Raw genomic sequence first — 20,526 nt, 5'->3', positions numbered from 1 at the left:
TATATTACTGTATGTCTACTGTATATTACTGTATGTGTGCTGTATATTACTGTATGTCTACTGTATATTACTGTATGTGTGCTGTATATTACTGTATGTCTACTGTACATTACTGTATGTCTACTGTATATTACTGTATGTCTACTGTATATTACTGTATGTGTGCTGTATATTACTGTATGTCTACTGTATATTACTGTATGTCTACTGTATATTACTGTATGTCTACTGTATATTACTGTATGTCTACTGTATATTACTGTATGTCTACTGTACATTACTGTATGTCTACTGTATATTACTGTATGTCTACTGTATATTACTGTATATTACTGTATGTCTACTGTATATTACTGTATGTCTACTGTATATTACTGTACATTACTGTATATTACTGTACATTACTGTATATTACTGTACATAAGTGAAGGAGATAAGGAAAAAGTGTACATGTGTGAACAAGTTGTACATCTCAACACAACAATAACAGCAACAGCAGCTGCAGTCAGCATTAGCAGCAGATACCACAAGCAGCAGTCAGCAGCAGCATCAACAGCAGACACGACTAGCAGTAGCAGCAGCACCACCACCAGACACGACCAGCAGCAGCACCACCACCACCACCACCAGACACCAGCAGCAGCAGCAGCAGCAGCAGCAGCTGCAGCAGACACCAGCAGCAGCACCAGACACCAGCAGCACCATACACCAGCAGCAGCAGACAGCAGCAGCATCAACAGCAGACACCAGCAGTAGCAGCAGCACCACCACCAGACACGACCAGCAGGAGTCAGCAGCACCACCACCACCACCAGACACCAGCAGCAGCAGCAGCAGCAGCAGCTGCAGCAGACACCAGCAGCAGCACCAGACACCAGCAGCACCATACGCCAGCAGCAGCAGACAGCAGCAGCAGCAGACACCAGCAGCAGCACCACCACCACCACCAGACACCAGCAGCAGCACCACCACCACCACCAGACACCAGCAGCAGCAGCAGTAGCACCAGACACCAACAGTAGCACCAAACACCAGCAGCACCATACACCAGCAGCAGCATCAACAGCAGACACCAGCAGCATCAAGAGCAGACACAGCAGCAGCAGACACCAGTAGCAGCAGACAGCAGCATCAACAGCAGACACCAGCAGTAGCAGACAGCAGACACCAACAGCAGCAGACACCAGCAGCAGCAGCACCACCAGACACGAGCAGCAGCACCAGAGACCAGCAACAGCAGACACCAGCAGCAGCAGCAGACAGCAGACACCAGCAGCAGCAGACAGCAGACACCAGCAGCAGCAGACACCAGCAGCAGCAGACACCAGCAGCAGCAGACAGCAGACACCAGCAGCAGCAGACAGCAGACACCAGCAGCAGCAGACAGCAGACACAAGCAGCAACAGAGAGCAGACACCAGCAGTAGCAGACAGCAGCAGCAGACAGCAGACACCAGCAGCTCGCCGAAGAGCAATATAATTTGCCAAAATGTTTTGGTGCTGCTAGAAATTGGAAATCCACTTGGCTGTGTGGGTGTGTGGGTAGGTGGGTGTGTGGGTAGGTGGGTGTGTGGGTAGGTGGGTGTGTGGGTAGGTGGGTGTGTGGGTAGGTGGGTGTGTGGGTAGGTGGGTGTGTGGGTAGGTGGGTGTGTGGGTAGGTGGGTGGGTAGGTGGGTGTGTGGGTAGGTGGGTGTGTGGGTAGGTGGGTGTGTGGGTAGATGGGTGTGTGGGTAGGTGGGTGTGTGGGTAGGTGGGTGTGTGGGTAGGTGGGTGTGTGGGTAGGTGGGTGTGTGGGTAGGTGGGTGTGTGGGTAGGTGGGTGTGTGGGTAGGTGGGTGTGTGGGTAGGTGGGTGTGTGGGTAGGTGGGTGTGTGGGTAGGTGGGTGTGTGGGTAGGTGGGTGGGTTGGTGGGTGTGTGGGTAGGTGGGTGTGTGGGTAGGTGGGTGTGTGGGTAGGTGGGTGTGTGGGTAGGTGGGTGTGTGGGTAGGTGGGTGTGTGGGTAGGTGGGTGTGTGGGTAGGTGGGTGTGTGGGTAGGTGGGTGTGTGGGTAGATGGGTGTGTGGGTAGGTGGGTGTGTGGGTAGGTGGGTGTGTGGGTAGGTGGGTGTGTGGGTAGGTGGGTGTGTGGGTAGGTGGGTGTGTGGGTAGATGGGTGGGGGGGTAGATGGGTGTGTGGGTAGGTGGGTGTGTGGGTAGATGGGTGTGTGGGTAGGTGGGTGTGTGGGTAGATGGGTGTGTGGGTAGGTGGGTGTGTGGGTAGGTGGGTGTGTGGGTAGGTGGGTGTGTGGGTAGGTGGGTGTGTGGGTAGATGGGTGTGTGGGTAGGTGGGTGTGTGGGTAGGTGAGTGGGTAGGTGGGTGTGTGGGTAGGTGTGTGTGGGTAGGTGTGTGTGTGGGTAGGTAGGTGTGTGGGTAGGTGGGTGTGTGGGTAGGTGGGTGTGTGGGTAGGTGGGTGTGTGGGTAGGTGGGTGTGTGGGTAGGTGGGTGTGTGGGTAGGTGGGTGTGTGGGTAGATGGGTGTGTGGGTAGGTGGGTGTGTGGGTAGATGGGTGTGTGGGTAGGTGGGTGTGTGGGTAGGTGGGTGTGTGGGTAGGTGGGTGTGTGGGTAGGTGGGTGTGTGGGTAGATGGGTGTGTGGGTAGGTGGGTGTGTGGGTAGGTGGGTGTGTGGGTAGGTGGGTGTGTGGGTAGGTGGGTGTGTGGGTAGGTGGGTGTGTGGGTAGGTGGGTGTGTGGGTAGATGGGTGTGTGGGTAGGTGGGTGTGTGGGTAGGTGGGTGTGTGGGTAGGTGGGTGTGTGGGTAGATGGGTGTGTGGGTAGGTGGGTGTGTGGGTAGATGGGTGTGTGGGTAGATGGGTGTGTGGGTAGGTGGGTGTGTGGGTAGGTGGGTGTGTGGGTAGGTGGGTGTGTGGGTAGATGGGTGTGTGGGTAGGTGGGTGTGTGGGTAGGTGTGTGGGTAGGTGGGTGTGTGGGTAGGTGGGTGTGTGGGTAGGTGTGTGTGGGTAGGTGTGTGTGGGTAGGTAGGTGTGTGGGTAGGTGGGTGTGTGGGTAGGTGGGTGTGTGGGTAGGTGTGTGTGGGTAGGTGTGTGTGGGTAGGTGTGTGTGCGGGTAGGTGGGTGTGTGGGTAGGTGGGTGTGTGCGTAGATGGGTAGGTGTGTGTGGGTAGATGTGTATGGGTAGGTGTGTGTGGGTAGGTGTGTGTGTGGGTAGGTGGGTGTGTGGGTAGGTGGGTGTGTGAGTAGGTGGGTGTGTGGGTAGGTGGGCGTGTGGGTAGGTGGGTGTGTGGGTAGGTGGGTGTGTGGGTAGGTGGGTGTGTGGGTAGGTGTGTGTGGGTAGGTGTGTGGGTGGGTAGGTATGTGTGGGTGGGTAGGTATGTGTGGGTGGGTAGGTGTGTGTGGGTAGGTGGGTGTGTGGGTAGGTGGGTGTGTGCATACATGGGTAGGTGTGTGTGGGTGGGTAGGTGTGGGTGGGTAGGTGTGTGTGTGGGTAGGTGTGTGTGGGTAGGTGTGTGTGGGCAGATGTGTGTGTGGGTAGGTGTGTGTGTGTGTGGGTAGGTGTTCGTGTGGGTAGGTTGGTGTGTGGGTAGGTGGATGTGTGGGTAGGTGTTCGTGTGGGTAGGTGGGTGTGTGGGTAGGTGGGTGTGTGGGTAGGTGGGTGTGTGGGTAGGTATGTGTGTGGGTAGGTGTGTGTGGGTAGGTGTTCGTGTGGGTAGGTGGGTGTGTGGCTGAGTGGGTAGGTGACTGTGTGGGTAGGTGGGGTGCTGCGTGGGTAGTTAGGTTTCTGTGTGGGTAGGTGGGTTGCTGTGTGGGTAGGTGGGTGGCTGTGTGGGTAGGTGGGTGCTTGTGTGGGTGAACTGGATAGATAGGTGACCGAAAAAGTGGATAGATGGGTCCATGCCATGCCACCTCTTGGTAAGAGGTGTGGGGTTAAAATATAAAGAATTTAACACAAAGTGGGAGTTGTCACAGTTGCTCTTCGCTGATGATACGGTGCTTTTGGAAGATTCTGAAGAGGAGTTGCAGAAGTTGGTGGATGAGTTTGGTAGGGTATGTAAAAGAAAATTAAAAGTGAATATAGGAAAGAGTAAGGTGATGAGGATAACAAAAAGATTAGGTGACGAAAGATTGGATATCAGATTGGAGGGAGAGAGTATGGAGGAGGTGAATGTATTCAGATATTTGGGAGTGGACGTGTCAGCGGATGGGTCTATGAAGGATGAGGTGAATCAGAATTGATGAGGGGAAAATGATGAGTGGTGCACTGAGGAGTCTGTGCAGACAAAGAACCTTGTCCTTGGAAGCAAAGAGGGGAATGTATGAGAATATAGTTATACCAACACTCCTATATGGGTGTGAAGCATGGGTGATGAATGATGCAACGAGGAGAAGGATGGAGGCAGTGGAGATGTCATGTCTGAGGGCAATGTGTGGTGTGAATATATTGCAAAGAATTCGTAGTTTGAAAATTAGAAAGAGGTGCGGGATTACCACAACAGGGCTGAGGAGGGGTTGTTGAGGTGGTTTGGACATGTAGAGAGAATGGAACAAAACAGAATGACTTCGAGAGTGTATAAATCTGTAGTGGAGGGAAGGCGGGGTAGGGGTCGGTCGAGGAAAGGTTGGAGGGAGTAGAGGAGGTTTTGTGCGAGGGGCTTGGACTTCCAGCAAGCGTGTATGATAGGAGTGAATGGAGACAAATGGTTTTAATACTTGACTTGTTGTTGGAGTGTGAGCAAAGTAACATTTATGAAGGGATTCAAGGAACCCGGCAGGCCGGACTTGAGTCCTGGAGATGGGAAGTACAGTGTCTGTACTCTGAAGGAGGGGTGTTTATGTTGCAGTTTTATAACTGTAGTGTAAAGCACACCTCTGGCAAGACAGTGATGGAGTGAATGATAAAGTTTTTCTTTTTTGGGCCACCCTGCCTTGGTGGGAATCGGCCGATGTGTTAATAATAAAATAATATAATATATATATATATATATATATATATATATATATATATATATATATATATATATATATATATATATATATATATATATATATATAAGAAGAATGTAATTTTACAAGATGCTAGTAAGATTTACCTGTCATCTTAGAGGGTCATGAGACAGGAAGGTAAGATGAGAAACATTACCAGAGAGCAAAACATCAGAGAGTAACAGATTTACATCCATATAAGAGGAGAGCACTGCCTCCCAGGACAACACTGCCTCCCAGGACAGCACTGCCTCCCAGGACAGCACTGCCTCCCAGGACAGCACTGCCTCCCAGGACAACACTGCCTCCCAGGACAGCACTGGTTCCCAGGAGAGCACTGGTTCCCAGGACAGCACTGCCTCCCAGGACAACACTGCCTCCCAGGACAGCACTGCCTCCCAGGACAGCACTGCCTCCCAGGACAGCACTGCCTCCCAGGACAGCACTGCCTCCCAGGACAGCACTGCCTCCCAGGACAGCACTGCCTCCCAGGACAGCACTGCCTCCCAGGACAGCACTGCCTCCCAAGACAGCACTGCCTCCCAGGATAGCACTGCCTCCCAGGACAGCACTACCTCCCAGGACAGCACTGCCTCCCAGGGCAGCACTGCCTCCTAGGACAGCACTGCCTCCCAGAACAGAACTGCCTCCCAGGACAGCTCTGCCTCCGAGGACAGCTCTGCCTCCCAGGATAGCACTGCCTCCCAGGACAGCACTGCCTCCCAGGACAGCACTGCCTCCCAGAACAGAACTGCCTCCCAGGACAGCTCTGCCTCCCAGGACAGAACTGCCTCCCAGGACAGCTCTGCCTCCCAGGACAGCACTGCCTCCCAGGACAGAACTGCCTCCCAGGACAGCACTGCCTCCCAGGACAGCACTGCCTCCCAGGACAGCACTGCCTCCCAGGACAGCACTGCCTCCCAGGACAGAACTGCCTCCCAGGACAGAACTGCCTCCCAGGACAGCACTGCCTCCCAGGACAGAACTGCCTCCCAGGACAGCACTGCCTCCCAGGACAGCACTGCCTCCCAGGACAGCACTGCCTCCCAGGACAGCACTGCCTCCCAGGACAGCACTGCCTCCCAGGACAGCACTGCCTCCCAGGACAGCACTGCCTCCCAGGACAGAACTGCCTCCCAGGACAGCACTGCCTCCCAGGACAGCACTGCCTCCCAGGACAGCACTGCCTCCCAGGACAGCACGGCCTCCCAGGACAGAACTGCCTCCCAGGACAGCACTGCCTCCCAGGACAGCACTGCCTCCCAGGACAGAACTGCCTCCCAGGACAGCACTGCCTCCCAGGACAGCACTGCCTCCCAGGACAGAACTGCCTCCCAGGACAGAACTGCCTCCCAGGACAGCACTGCCTCCCAGGACAGCACTGCCTCCCAGGACAGCACTGCCTCCCAGGACAGCACTGCCTCCCAGGACAGAACTGCCTCCCAGGACAGCACTGCCTCCCAGGACAGCACTGCCTCCCAGGACAGAACTGCCTCCCAGGACAGCACTGCCTCCCAGGACAGCACTGCCTCCCAGGACAGAACTGCCTCCCAGGACAGCACTGCCTCCCAGGACAGCACTGCCTCCCAGGACAGCACTGCCTCCCAGGACAGAACTGCCTCCCAGGACAGCACTGCCTCCCAGGACAGCACTGCCTCCCAGGACAGCACTGCCTCCCAGGACAGCACTGCCTCCCAGGACAGCACTGCCTCCCAGGACAGCACTGCCTCCCAGGACAGCACTGCCTCCCAGGACAGCACTGCCTCCCAGGACAGAACTGCCTCCCAGGACAGCACTGCCTCCCAGGACAGCACTGCCTCCCAGGACAGCACTGCCTCCCAGGATAGCACTGCCTCCCAGGACAGCACTGCCTCCCAGGACAGCACTGCCTCCCAGGACAGAACTGCCTCCCAGGACAGAACTGCCTCCCAGGACAGAACTGCCTCCCAGGACAGCACTGCCTCCCAGGACAGAACTGCCTCCCAGGACAGCACTGCCTCCCAGGACAGCACTGCCTCCCAGGACAGCACTGCCTCCCAGGACAGCACTGCCTCCCAGGACAGCACTGCCTCCCAGGACAGCACTGCCTCCCAGGACAGCACTGCCTCCCAGGACAGCACTGCCTCCCAGGACAGCACTGCCTCCCAGGACAGCACTGCCTCCCAGGACAGCACTGCCTCCCAGGACAGCACTGCCTCCCAGGACAGCACTGCCTCCCAGGACAGCACTGCCTCCCAGGACAGCACTGCCTCCCAGGACAGAACTGCCTCCCAGGACAGCACTGCCTCCCAGGACAGCACTGCCTCCCAGGACAGCACTGCCTCCCAGGACAGAACTGCCTCCCAGGACAGCACTGCCTCCCAGGACAGCACTGCCTCCCAGGACAGCACTGCCTCCCAGGACAGAACTGCCTCCCAGGACAGCACTGCCTCCCAGGACAGCACTGCCTCCCAGGACAGCACTGCCTCCCAGGACAGAACTGCCTCCCAGGACAGCACTGCCTCGTGACTGGCATACACGCTGATGGTTTGGTTAACTAGTAACAAATACTATGAACTAGTTAAGACTGTCTGCAAGACTGCAGGTCATCTGGTAATCACCAGTCAAGAATGATTCACTATCTACCAGATGTACATCTCTGTGTATATACACTGAGATATATACATCTCAATGTATATATTCTTGTTTTCAAACCGCAGTACCATTGTCTTCACTGAAACTTGGCACGTTTAGTGGCACTATGGTAGTGCCACTGGTAGTTGTAGTGACACTGTGGTAGTTGTAGTGGCACTGTGGTAGTGGCATTGTGGTAGTTGTAGCGGCACTGTGGTAGTGGCACTGTGGTAGTGGTACTGTGGTAGTGGCACTGGTAGTTGTTGTGGCACTGTGGTAGTTGTTGTGGCATTGTGGTAGTGGTACTGGTAGTTGAAGTGGCACTGTGGTAGTGGTACTGGTAGTGGCACTGTAAAAGTGGCACTATAATATAGTGGCACTGTGATAGTGGCACTGTGGCAGTGGCACTGTGGTAGTGGTACTCTGGTAGTGGCACTGTGGCAGTGGCGCTGTGGTAGGGCCATGTTCTGCTGCTGCAAGGTTATTGTCACTATATGTAAAGTGGCACTGAGGGAGAGAGAGAGAGAGAGAGAGAGAGAGAGAGAGAGAGAGAGAGAGAGAGAGAGAGAGAGAGCAATACTTCCTATATATTGTATGTATTAAAGTAACATTTCTATGTATATACACTGATACACATTAACATACACAACGTATATACACTATTATACACACTGCATGCACTGACATACACACCATGTATATACAGTGATATATACATTGCATACACTGACATACACACTATGTATACAGAGTTAACATACCTCCGTGCATACACTGAGACACACACACCTCCCCATACATACACTGTAATACACCTCATACATACACAGAAATACACCTCATACATACACTGTAATACACCTCATACATACACAGAAATACACATCACCGTGTGTATATCCATTACGAAGAGAAGAGAAGAGGGAAGAGAAAGCAAGAGTGACGAACTATCAGCAAGAAGAGAAGGTGAAAGAAATAGAGAAAATGACATAGATGTTTGTGAAGGAAGAAGGAAGACGAGTGTGAAGGGAGAAGTGATAAACGTAATGAAGCAAAGAAACAGGAGAGAAAAGTGATGTCAGGAACCTAAATAATTCAGAGTTATTGAGCCAATGACAGCCAGGACACATGACAGCCAGGACACATGACTGCCAGGACACATGACAGCCAGGACACATGACTGCCAGGACACATGACTGCCAGGACACATGACTGCCAGGACACATGGCAGCCAGGACACATGACTGCCAGGACACATGACTGCCAGGACACATGACAGCCAGGACACATGACTGCCAGGACACATGACTGCCAGGACACATGACAGCCAGGACACATGACAGCCAGGACACATGACTGCCAGGACACATGACAGCCAGGACACATGACTGCCAGGACACATGACTGCCAGGACACATGACTGCCAGGACACATGACTGCCAGGACACATGACTGCCAGGACACATGACTGCCAGGACACATGACAGCCAGGACACATGACTGCCAGGACACATGACTGCCAGGACACATGACTGCCAGGACACATGACTGCCAGGACACATGACTGCCAGGACACATGACAGCCAGGACACATTACAGCCAGGACACATGACAGCCAGGACACATGACAGCCAGGACACATGGCAGCCAGGACACATGACAGCCAGGACACATGACAGCCAGGACACATGACAGCCAGGACACATGACTGCCAGGACATATGACTGCCAGGACACATGACTGCCAGGACACATTACAGCCAGGACACATGACTGCCAGGACACATGACAGCCAGGACACATGACAGCCAGGACACATGACTGCCAGGACACATGACTGCCAGGACACATGACAGCCAGGACACATGACTGCCAGGACACATGACAGCCAGGACACATGACAGCCAGGACACATGACTGCCAGGACACATGACAGCCAGGACACATTACAGCCAGGACACATGACTGCCAGGACACATGACAGCCAGGACACATGACAGCCAGGACACATGACTGCCAGGACACTTGACTGCCAGGACACATGACAGCCAGGACACATTACAGCCAGGACACATGACTGCCAGGACACATGACAGCCAGGACACATGACTGCCAGGACACATGACAGCCAGGACACATGACAGCCAGGACACATGACAGCCAGGACACATGACAGCCAGGACACATGACTGCCAGGACACATGACAGCCAGGACACATGACAGCCAGGACACATGACTGCCAGGACACATGACAGCCAGGACACATGACAGCCAGGACACATGACAGCCAGGACACATGACTGCCAGGACACATGACTGCCAGGACACATGACAGCCAGGACACATGACAGCCAGGACACATGACTGCCAGGACACATGACAGCCAGGACACATGACAGCCAGGACACATGACAGCCAGGACACATGACTGCCAGGACACATGACAGCCAGGACACATGACTGCCAGGACACATGACAGCCAGGACACATGACAGCCAGGACACATGACAGCCAGGACACATGACAGCAAGGACTCATGACAGCCAGGACACATGACAGCCAGGACACATGACAGCCAGGACACATGACAGCCAGGACACATGACTGACAGCCAGGACACATGACTGCCAGGACACATGACTGCCAGGACACATGACTGCCAGACACATGACAGCCCAGGACACAGCCAGGACACATGACTGCCAGGACACATGACAGCCAGGACACATGACAGCCAGGACACATGACAGCCAGGACACATGACAGCCAGGACACATGACTGCCAGGACACATGACTGCCAGGACACATGACTGCCAGGACACATGACAGCCAGGACACATGACAACCAGGACACATGACTGCCAGGACACATGACTGCCAGGACACATGACTGCCAGGACACATGATATACCATTACTTTTGATATACCTTTGAAGAGTTTCGAGTTGCACTACTTTCGGAGCCCGGCCATGGGCCAGGCTCGTCTGGTGCTTGCCTGGTTAACCAGGCTGTTGCTGCTGGAGGCCCGCTGCCCCACATAACCATCACAACCTGGTTGATCTGACACCTGGTGAAGATACTTGTCCCGTTTCCTCTTGAAGGCTTCTACACTTGTTCCAGCCGTGTTTCTGATATCTTCTGGTAAGATGTTGAATAGTCTGGGACCCCGGATGTTGATACGGTGTTCCCTTATTGTCCCCACCGCACCCCTGCTCCTCACTGGGTTTATTTTACACTTCCTCCCATATCTCTCACTCCAGTATGTTGTTATGGCAGTGTGCAGATTTGGGACCAAGCCCTCGAGTACCTTCCAGGTATATATTATCATGTATCTCTCTCTCCTCCGCTTCAATGAGTACATGTTCAAGACTTGAAGGCATTCCCAGTATTTTACTAGCTCAATGTGAGCCGTAAACGATCTCTGTATTTGTTCCAACTCTGATATTTCTCCTGCTTTGAACGGGGCCGTCAGCACTGAGCAATATTCTAAATGAGGGAGCACTAGCGATTTGAAGTGTCACCAGTGGCATTATTTCCCTTGTTTTGAAAGTTCTCAATACCCACCCCGTCATCTTCCTGGCTTTCGTGATCTTTGTCTTGTTATGGTCTTTAAAAGAAAGGTCAGATGACATAATTATTCCTAGGTCTTTTACGTATTCCTTACGTTCTATTTAGTGAACCTCATGAGTTTTGTATATAGTGTTCCTTTTGAGTTCTTCATTCTTTCCATACCTCAGCAGCTGGAACTTATCCACTGCCCACTGGAAAACGCTGTTTATGTCTTCCTCTACTTTTTCAGTGTCTTCTACCATACTGACTTTCATGCTTATTTTAGTGTCATCTGCAAATGATACAAAAGTGTGCCGGGTGTTTTTATCTGTCTGCTATGAGGATGAAAACAGCAGAGGTGGCAGGACAGTGCCTTGGGGCACTTAGCTTTTTACCTCGATGATGCTGGATCTTCCTTCGTTTACTACAACTTTTTATGTTCTGTGTGTTAGGAACCCGAAAATCCATCTGCTTACCTTCCCCGTGATGCCCAGGGCCCTCATTTTGTGCGCTATTACTCCATGATCGCATTTGTCAAAAGCCTTTGCAAAATCTGTGTAAATCACATCTGCGTTTTGGTCGTCTTTCAACGCCTCCGTAATTCTGTTACAATGGTTCAGCAGCTGTGACAAGTATGATCGTCCTGCTGTAAAACCATGCTGGTTCGGGTTATGCTGGTCCATGAAATTTGTAACCTGCCGTCTCATCACTCTTTCGAAGATTTTTATGATGTGAGAAGTTAGGGCTACTGGTCTGTAATTTTTTAGCTAGTGCTCTACTACCTCCCTTGTGCAATGGAGCTATGGCTGCACTCTTTAAGGCCTCCGGTATTTCACCTAGATCTAAGCTCTTTCTCCAAAGAATACTGAATGCTCGTGCTAGTGGTACTTTACACTACTTTATAAGCAGAGTATTCCATGAATCCCGTCCAGGTGCTGAGTGAGTGGGCATGTTATCCATTTCTTTCTCGAAATCTATGAGACTAGTACTAATGTCAGTTAGTTGGTCTGTGCGGCCTTCTTCTGGAGTGAAAAATGTTCCTGCATTTTCTACCTGGTGTCATTTAGTGGGTTGCTGAATACCGACTCATACTGTTCTTTTAGGATTTCACTCATTTCCTGTTCGTCGTCAGTATACAAGTCTCCTCTCAGTAGTGGTCCAATTCTACAGGCAGTTCTTAGCTTGGATATTGCATAAGAATAGAAATATTTTGGGTTTCTTGCAATATCCTGTATGGCCGTTTGTTCCCTTTGTACTTCTTCTGTGAGGTATGACATCCTAAGTTTTTGCTCTAATTCAGTGATCTCTCTGCTAAGACTGTCTTTCCTCCGTTGCAACATATTTGTTGTTAAGCTATTAATATAGTAACCAGTTTTCTTCTTCTGTAGCATTTCCTACGCTATCTGATCTTCTGGGTTTCCTCAATGGTAAGTGCTTCATACATACCTTGTATGCTTCTATATTCAGCTTCTTTAGTCACTGGTGGGGATTTATTAAGGCGCTCAGGTCTGATTCCCAGGTGTCTGATAGCTCTTGGTTTATTTTTTCCCAGTCAATTATATGGTTGTTAAAACTGAACTTACTGAACATCCCGTCTCTAACATTAGTGATACAGTTTCCTAACCCTGAGTTAATACTAGTTTGAACTTCTAGGATGTGATCAGAATATATTGTTTTTGTAACTGTTATGTCTCTGATCAGTTCCTCTTTGTTTGTGAATCTCAAATCCAGAGTATTTTCATTTCTAGCGGGATCAGTTATCTGTTGGTTCAATGAATACTTTTCACAAAGCGTCATTAGTTCCCTGGTATGTGCCTGTTGAGCCAGGCTGCTTCCCGCAGATATTTCTGGTATAACATCGCGTTGCGTCATCTTCCGTTTTACATGAGGCAGATTTTAAAAGCTCCAAGGAGTAAAATATTTGGTGTGGGATTTTCTAGCCTATCCAGATAACCATCTATCTTCCTTGATTGATGTGTGAATTCCTCAGCAGTTGATGGTGGTGGTTTGTATACTAGGATAATTACCAAATCTCTACTGTCAACTTTAATGCCTACGATTTATACTATATCATTCGTAGAATATGATATGATAGCCATTGTAACGCTACGTCGTTCAGTGATTGTAGCGCTACGTCATTCAGTGATTGTAGCGCTACGTCATTCAGTGATTGTAGCGCTACGTCATTCAGTGATTGTAACGCTACGTCATTCAGTGATTGTAGCGCTACGTCATTCAGTGATTGTAGCGCTACGTCATTCAGTGATTGTAGCGCTACGTCATTCAGTGATTGTAGCGCTACGTCATTCAGTGATTGTAACGCTACGTCATTCAGTGATTGTAGCGCTACGTCATTCAGTGATTGTAGCGCTACGTCATTCAGTGATTGTAGCGCTACGTCATTCAGTGATTGTAGCGCTACGTCATTCAGTGATTGTAGCGCTACGTCATTCAGTGATTGTAGCGCTACGTCATTCAGTGATTGTAACGCTACGTCATTCAGTGATTGTAGCGCTACGTCATTCAGTGATTGTAACGCTACGTCATTCAGTGATTGTAACGCTACGTCATTCAGTGATTGTAACACTACGTCATTCAGTGATTGTAACACTACGTCATACAGTGATTGTAACACATCATACAGTGATTGTAACACATCATACAGTGATTGTAACACTACGTCATTCAGTGATTGTAACACATCATACAGTGATTGTAACACATCATTCAGTGATTGTAACACATCATACAGTGATTGTAACACATCATTCAGTGATTGTAACACATCATACAGTGATTGTAACACATCATACAGTGATTGTAACACATCATACAGTGATTGTAACACTACGTCATTCAGTGATTGTAACACATCATACAGTGATTGTAACACATCATTCAGTGATTGTAACACATCATACAGTGATTGTAACACATCATTCAGTGATTGTAACACATCATACAGTGATTGTAACACATCATTCAGTGATTGTAACACATCATACAGTGATTGTAACACATCATTCAGTGATTGTAACACATCATACAGTGATTGTAACACATCATACAGTGATTGTAACACATCATACAGTGATTGTAACACTACGTCATTCAGTGATTGTAACACTACGTCATTCAGTGATTGTAACACTACGTCATTCAGTGATTGTAACACATCATACAGTGATTGTAACACATCATACAGTGATTGTAACACTACGTCATTCAGTGATTGTAACACTACGTCATTCAGTGATTGTAACACATCATACAGTGATTGTAACACTACGTCATTCAGTGATTGTAACACATCATACAGTGATTGTAACACTACGTCATTCAGTGATTGTAACACTACGTCATACAGTGATTGTAACACTACGTCATACAGTGATTGTAACACTACGTCATTCAGTGATTGTAACACATCATACAGTGATTGTAACACTACGTCATTCAGTGATTGTAACACTACGTCATACAGTGATTGTAACACTACGTCATACAGTGATTGTAACACTACGTCATTCAGTGATTGTAACACATCATACAGTGATTGTAACACTACGTCATTCAATGATTGTAACACTACATCATACAGTGATTGTAACACTACGTCATACAGTGATTGTAACACTACATCATACAGTGATTGTAACACTACATCATACAGTGATTGTAACACTACATCATACAGTGATTGTAACACTACATCATACAGTGATTGTAACACTACATCATACAGTGATTGTAACACTACATCATACAGTGATTGTAACAGTGGAAGTACAGTGAACAAGAATGTAACAGTGGCTATGACTGGCTTCAGTAACCTAGAACCCAGAACTGTCAGACGACAAAGCCTAACTTGTGTCAGGAGGCATGGTTCGACCCACTCGAACACAAATCAGTGAATGCAGACATGGTTACTACACCACTGACAGGTGTACAGTACTACGAGAGTGTACAGCACTGCTGACAGGTGTACAGTACTACGAGAGTGTACAGCACTGCTGACAGGTGTACAGTACTACGAGAGTGTACAGCACTGCTGACAGGTGTACAGTACTACGAGTGTGTACAGTACTGCTGACAGGTGTACAGTACTACGAGAGTGTACAGCACTGCTGACAGGTGTACAGTACTACGAGAGTGTACAGTACTGCTGACAGGTGTACAGTACTACGAGTGTACAGCACTGCTGACAGGTGTACAGTACTACGAGAGTGTACAGCACTGCTGACAGGTGTACAGTACTACGAGAGTGTACAGCACTGCTGACAGGTGTACAGTACTACGAGTGTACAGCACTGCTGACTGGTGTACAGTACTACGAGTGTACAGCACTGCTGACAGGTGTACAGTACTACGAGAGTGTACAGCACTGCTGACAGGTGTACAGTACTACGAGAGTGTACAGCACTGCTGACAGGTGTACAGTACTACGAGTGTACAGCACTGCTGACAGGTGTACAGTACTACGAGAGTGTACAGCACTGCTGACAGGTGTACAGTACTACGAGAGTGTACAGTACTGCTGACAGGTGTACAGTACTACGAGTGTACAGCACTGCTGACAGGTGTACAGTACTACGAGAGTGTACAGCACTGCTGACAGGTGTACAGTACTACGAGAGTGTACAGCACTGCTGACAGGTGTACAGTACTACGAGTGTACAGCACTGCTGACTGGTGTACAGTACTACGAGTGTACAGCACTGCTGACAGGTGTACAGTACTACGAGAGTGTACAGCACTGCTGACAGGTGTACAGTACTACGAGAGTGTACAGCACTGCTGACAGGTGTACAGTACTACGAGTGTACAGCACTGCTGACAGGTGTACAGTACTACGAGAGTGTACAGCACTGCTGACAGGTGTACAGTACTACGAGAGTGTACAGTACTGCTGACAGGTGTACAGTACTACGACTGTACAGCACTGCTGACAGGTGTACAGTACTACGAGTGTACAGCACTGCTGACAGGTGTACAGTACTACGAGAGTGTACAGCACTGCTGACAGGTGTACAGTACTACGAGAGTGTACAGCACTGCTGACAGGTGTACAGTACTACGAGTGTACAGCACTGCTGACTGGTGTACAGTACTACGAGTGTACAGCACTGCTGACAGGTGTACAGTACTACGAGAGTGTACAGCACTGCTGACAGGTGTACAGTACTACGAGAGTGTACAGCACTGCTGACAGGTGTACAGTACTACGAGAGTGTACAGCACTGCTGACAGGTGTACAGTACTACGAGAGTGTACAGCACTGCTGACAGGTGTACAGTACTACGAGAGTGTACAGCACTGCTGACAGGTGTACAGTACTACGAGAGTGTACAGTACTGCTGACAGGTGTACAGTACTACGAGTGTACAGCACTGCTGACAGGTGTACAGTACTACGAGAGTGTACAGCACTGCTGACAGGTGTACAGTACTACGAGAGTGTACAGCACTGCTGACAGGTGTACAGTACTACGAGAGTGTACAGCACTGCTGACAGGTGTACAGTACTACGAGAGTGTACAGCACTGCTGACAGGTGTACAGTACTACGAGTGTACAGTACTGCTGACAGGTGTACAGTACTACGAGTGTACAGCACTGCTGACAGGTGTACAGTACTACGAGAGTGTACAGCACTGCTGACAGGTGTACAGTACTACGAGAGTGTACAGCACTGCTGACAGGTGTACAAAACTCCAGGCAGGTGTGTAATACTACTGAGTGGTGCAGGTGTACAACACCTGCACCAGAGAAACAGGTGTACAGGAGGAAGAGATGTACATGTAGGGGAGAATGTGTACAAGCCACAAAAATAGGGAGAGGAAGGGGAGGAGAAGGAAAAAAACAGAGAAGTGTATAAAGTCAAGTGAAGGAGAGAGAGAGAGAAAAGAGGGAGAAACTGTAGGGGAAATGAAAGCAAGAGAGAGGGAGAGGGAAAAAGAGAGGGAGGGAAAGAGAGATAGGGAGGGGAAAAAAGAGGGAGGGAAAAAGAGGGAGGGAAAAAGAGAGGGAGGGAAAGAGGGGAAGAGAGAGAGAGAGAGAGAGAGAGAGAGAGAGAGAGAGAGAGAGAGAGAGAGAGAGAGAGAGAGAGAGAGAGAGAAGACCAGCTAGCATAACCTCCATCTAGCATCTACCAACACTGCCTAGCAGCGTAAATGACCTCTCTGGAAAGAGGCAAATATAGTCCCTGTTGACAATAAGAGAAGAGCGGAAATCATCAAGTACAGACCAGCATCACTCCCATCAATCACTGGACAAGATCCTTCAGACAATAATCTCAGGGCCGATGACAGAAATTTTCCACTATCATCCGCTTCTTCACGACCGTCAATATGGCTTCAGAAAAGGCCACTACAACTCTACAGCTGATCTACTGATAAACCTCTCCACTGTGTACTTTCAATGAGTTTCAAGAGTGTTATTAGTCTCGTAACCCGGCCATGGGTCAAGTCGTGGAACAGGCCATAGGCCAGGTCCTGGGCCAGGCTCGTGTGGCACCAGGCGCTGGATGAATCTAATTTCAGTAGTGTGGCGGCACTGGACAATGCTGGTGCTTGCAAGAGAGTATGGCACCAAGCACTCTAGGCAACACTGCAAGCACTAGGAGTCTCTGGCACTGTGTCTCCTTAGTCATCATCTTCAAGGGTAGACCTGAGGGTAGACCTGAGGTAGACCTCGGGGTAGACCTCATAGTGGACCTCACTCCAACAAACATGTGTTACATACATTACAATAAACATGTGCGTTACGCAACAAACATGTGTTACATACACTACAACAAATATGTGGGTGTTACATACAACAAACATGTGTAAGTGAGACGTACACTGTTCTTCCCTTATCTCACCATATCTCGACACACCGTGGCAATAAAGTCTTGAATATAAATGTTTCTGTCTCTCTTACTGTCTCCCATTCTCTGTCTGTATCTCTCTCTCTCTCTCTTCTCTCTTTCTTTCTCATTCCTTGTGTCCAGATTCAGCTTTGGTTACAAGTACTTCTGGCAGTTTGACAGACACATACATGATAATGATCAAACTATATGCAAAGTGGTCAGGCTTATGGGCACTGTCTTAACACTACTACTTGCTTCACTCTCCACTTGCTCAGCAAAATACACAGCTTCATGTGTAGATCAAGATGTCGATAAGAGGAGGTCTAGGCAGGTCCAGGAGCTGAGCCTCGACCCCAAAAAACATAACTCAGCGAGTACACACACACATACACACACACACACTACTGGAGTTTTACGACAAGGTGACGGAAGACGGGAGAGAGAGAGGTAGGTAGACTGCCTTTTCTTGGCCTGTAAAAGGCTTTCGACACAGTTCCGCACAAGAGATTAGTGCATAAGCTAGAGGAGCAGGCAGGAAAAATAGGAAAGGCACTGCAGTGGATCAGAGAAAACCTGACAGGAAAGAAACAACGAGTGATTGTACGTGACGAGGTGTCAGAATGGGCACCTGTGACGCGCGGGGTTCCACAAGGGTCAGTCCTAGGACTGGTGCTGTTTCTGGTATATGTGAATGACATGAAAAGAATAGATTCAGTGGCGTCCCTGTTTACAGACGATGTGAAGCTAATGTGGAGAATTCAAACATGAGGATCAGGTAGGACTACACAGTGATCTGGAAAGGCTGTAAATCTGGTCCAACAACTGGCTCCTACAGTTTAACCCCACCAAGTGCAAAGTCATGAATATTGTGGAAGGTCAAAGAAGACTGCAGACAGAGTACAGTCTAGGGGACCAAAGACTACAAACCTCACTCAAGGAAAAGGATCTTGGGGTGAGTATAATACCGAGCACATCTCCTGAGGCGCACATCAACCAAATATCTGTTGCAGCATATGGACGCCTGGCAAACCTAATAATAGTGTTTCAACACCTGAGTAAGGAATTATTCAAGACTCTGTACATCGTGTACGTGAGGCCCATACTGGAGTATGCAGCACCAATATGGAACCACACGTGGTCAAACACGTCAAGAACTTAAGAGAAAGTACAAAGGTTTGCAACAAGACTAGTCCAGAAGGAGGGAAAATAAGAGAAGAGAGGCAGAAGCAAGAGGAAAGAGAAGTAAGAGGGAAGGAACAGAGACGAGGAGGACGTAGTGATAAATGAAACACGGAGAGAACTATCTCCTTATCTTTCTCTTCCGCTTCCACCTCCTCTCTCTCCTTCCATCACCCCCCCCCCACCCTCCCTTCCACCACCCCGTCTCTTTCCTTCCATCTCCCCCTCCACCACTCTCCCCCCCACGAGTGACCCCCACAATACTGTCATAACCTTCATTTCTCCCTGGGACACGCTGTGCCCACACTCTTGGTTACCTGATTCACTTCCCGAGGTCACCGCCCCCGCGGCCCGGTCACAGACCAGGCCTCGCAGTTGCTGGCCTGATCAATCAAGCTGTCAGTGTCCGCCGCCAGCAATCTAACATATGCACCAAAACCCGGCTGATCTGGGACTGTTTTCTGGAAGCTGTCGAGTTCCCTCTTGACGAGTCAGGGGTGTGTTGATGATCCCCTTAATGTATGAAGGGAGTTGAAGAGTCGTGGTCCCTTAACATTTACTGAGTTCTCTCTCAGTGCATTCATAACTTCCCTGCTTTTCACTGGAAGTATCCTGCACCGTCTGTCAAGCTTCTTGTGTTCATAAGTAGTAATGTGCAAAGGTAGCAACCCCTCCAGTATCTTCCAGGAGTTGATTATGATGTATCTCTCTCGCCTATGTTCTAAGGAGTACAGTTCTAAGGAGCTCAAGCACTCCCAGTAATTTAGGTACTGGACTGAGTATACCAGATGTGAGGGTTCTCTGTACACTTTCCACTTAGTAATTTCACCTGCCATCAAGGTGACTGTTAGAATACAATAATACTCCAGCCTAGAGAGAACCAGTGACCTGAAGATCATCATCACTGGCTTAGCATCTCTTGTTTTGAAGCTTCTAGTTATCCAACTTATCATTTTTCTTGCAGTTGTGATAATAACATTGTTGTGCTCCTTGAAGGTGAGATCTGACATTATCACTCCCAGGTCTCTAACATCTGACTTACGTTCTAATGAGTGGTTTGAGTCTGTCTTGTACTTTTATCTTGTTTTATTTCCTCCATTCTTCCATGGCGTAATAACTGAAATTTGTCCTCACTGAACATAATATTGTTGTCAGTGGTCCACTGGAAGACTTGGTTTATATCAGTGGACCACTGGAAGACTAGGTTGATATCAGTGGTCCACTGAAAGACTTGGTTTATATCAGTGGTCGACTGGAAGACTTGGTTTATATCAGTGGACCACTGGAAGACTTGGTTTATGGTTTATATCAGTGGTCCACTGGAAGACTTGGTTTATATCAGTGGTGTTTGGAAGACTTG

The 20,526-nt window shown here is 49.4% G+C and overlaps 1 protein-coding gene across 2 annotated transcripts in view; it reads right to left on the bottom strand.

The window, feature by feature from the left end:
• The window catches only part of LOC128698016 (LIM domain-binding protein 2-like), a 740,316-nt gene that overhangs the window by 544,290 nt on the left and 175,500 nt on the right, over positions 1-20,526 (bottom strand). The gene's annotated exons all lie outside the window — the stretch shown is intronic.

The sequence above is a fragment of the Cherax quadricarinatus genome, chromosome 58 (assembly GCF_038502225.1).
Source record: "Cherax quadricarinatus isolate ZL_2023a chromosome 58, ASM3850222v1, whole genome shotgun sequence".
Classification (NCBI taxonomy): Eukaryota; Metazoa; Arthropoda; class Malacostraca; order Decapoda; family Parastacidae; genus Cherax; species Cherax quadricarinatus.
The sequence above is the reverse complement of the archived record's forward strand: the minus strand, read 5'-3'. Positions and strand labels throughout refer to the sequence as shown.